Source organism: Macadamia integrifolia, chromosome 2 (genome assembly GCF_013358625.1).
Source record: "Macadamia integrifolia cultivar HAES 741 chromosome 2, SCU_Mint_v3, whole genome shotgun sequence".
Taxonomy (NCBI): domain Eukaryota; kingdom Viridiplantae; phylum Streptophyta; class Magnoliopsida; order Proteales; family Proteaceae; genus Macadamia; species Macadamia integrifolia.
This window is the reverse complement of record NC_056558.1, coordinates 4369928-4372399: the sequence shown is the minus strand read 5'-3', so window position 1 is coordinate 4372399 and position 2472 is coordinate 4369928.

Below are 2472 nucleotides of genomic sequence, written 5' to 3'. Positions count from 1 at the left end.
CTTTTTTTTTTTTTTTCTTATAAATATTCTGAGATCATGTATGGTTATTGATAAATTTAATTAGGAACAAAATTCATGCATAAAGTTGCCGGGGGGGGGGGGGGGGGGGGGTGTGGGGGATAAATTCAACTTTTGAAGAAAGAGTGAATGTGAGAGATTGTAGACTTAAATGATAAATAATGAATCGACTTCCCAACCACTTAAAACGCGTTTTCTATTGGAGTAGTTAAAGAAAGATATTTCATGGCGAATGGACAACTAATCCTTGTGAAGAATATATAAATTATATCATTCACTGTCCCAACATACTCACAGCTAATTCCATTTAGCAGTATAGATCTACAAAAGGTATCTCGTGACTGAAAGTGCAAGCAATCTTATCTATGAATTGGACATCTAAGGTCTCTATCATATATATATATATATATATAATGAACTTCCAAGGGAAAAAAGGCCTAACGTATAGATTAAATGGTTTCCCTTCCATCATTAAAAATAATTTGGTTGATCTAAGTAGTTCCCATCATCTGATTCATCCATTACCTAAATTATTGTTTTAGGACTTTAATAACATTGTATTTGCATAATGATCATGGTTTCACACGATACCAGTAGGTTCCATTTGGGGGAGGGTGAATCAATGGTGGTGTAGAAAATAATATCCACATAGGACCCACATGGATTAGAATGAAACAGAAGATGTCAATGTGGGTTCCATGACTCATTATGTGAGAGTAAAATCTATATTTCATTTTCCATAAAAGAAACAAAACAAATTTAAACTTTGGGAAAAACTAGTTTTTTTTTTTTGGTAAATAAAACAATTCACCGATGAATCTAGGCTCAGTATTACTCTCCAAGAACAATGATATCATAAGTCTAAGAATAATTATGCTGCGTTTGGTAGTTATTCAGTTCCAGAAAATGACATTTCGTGTTAAAAATAAAAATTTCAGTTTTTGTGTCAAAATATCATTTTAAAACAAAATATGGTGTTTGGTGAACCCGTTTTAGGAATAGTTACTCTAGTTATTCACTTTTTTTTTTTTTTTATATTTGAAATTAAACCGAAACAATGGAACAAGGTTTTGTCATTTCATCATTTTCGTTTTTAACATTTTGTTTACTTTTAGTTTCAATAAAACCAAAAAACACCAAGTTGACACCAAACGTTCTATTCCAATTTTTTGTTCCCATAGAATAAAAAACATCAAAAATATTTTTCTAAATAACTATCAAATGCAGCCTTAGTTCTTCACTACGGGAGAAGTTGAAGAGAACTTTTTATTTTCTTAAGTTCAATGTTTAGGTTGACTAGAACTTTTCAGTTCACAGTTGGGCAGGTAGTGGGTACTGGTGGGTGGGGTATAATTGATTCAAGCTGGCTTTGTATATAGGGGACCATAATCCTTACTTTAATTTGGAGTGGTTCAATGAGGTTGTTCTTTTGGAGTCCCATCTCAACACACCCATACCTACTTAAACAACCCCCCCCCCCTCTTCCATTGCCCTCACCTTGCATGGCATGGATTAATAGCTAGAGAGAGAGAGAGATCGTGACATCTACATGTCAAGCTATGATTGAGTGGTAAGGCAATGAGATGAAATAGTTTGGAATACACAAACATCATCTTCATAACTCTTTACACGATGAGGAAAGCAAAGTAACATCAAATCCTTCCAACGGATATATAAATGCATAATATATATATATATATATAAGTACATTATATTGATCTCTCAATCCTTTCTAGTGTTATTGTTCGATTGAGACAGACCCTTCATTTAATAGCTTCTTTGTTTTCAGTGGTTGTCTCATTTGATTATCTCAATTAAGCAATGGCGGCGTTGATGATTTGGGCTCACGGCCAACCAGTCATCAACCCATGAAAGAGCTTCTTGATCATTGATAAGTTGTAGATTTTCTCTCATAGCCATCGGTTATAACTTGCCAAGGGAGACTTTGATCTTAATATGGTTTCACCGCGGGGGGAGAAGGGAAAAATTATTAGTTGAAACCCCATTACGTAATGAAAGAGATCGGATTGAGATCTGTTGTGTTCGAAATCACTATATAAAAACTAACAGGGATAGTAATAGCACTTAATGCTACTTACAGGAAACAACTATGGGATATCCACGTACAAGCCATAATATTCCACCCAATGATTTCACATTCAGAACACATCTCACTCCTTTTTAATAAGGTGTAATTTCTTTAATACATCCAATATCTCTTTTTGGTTTGATCTAGCTATCTAACTTGAACCAAATTTTGACTACAACTAATAGAAGCAAGGTTTTTAATATTGGTATAATCTCAATATGGATCGATTCATAGTAGATGATTTTGCCCTTACTAATGAGAATTATGTCGATACACTATTGAACAAGTGCCGGTATCAGTGTTACTGCTCATATGTATATGCTTGATCTAATATCAATATCTTTTTTCCTTTTTTTTTTTTTTTT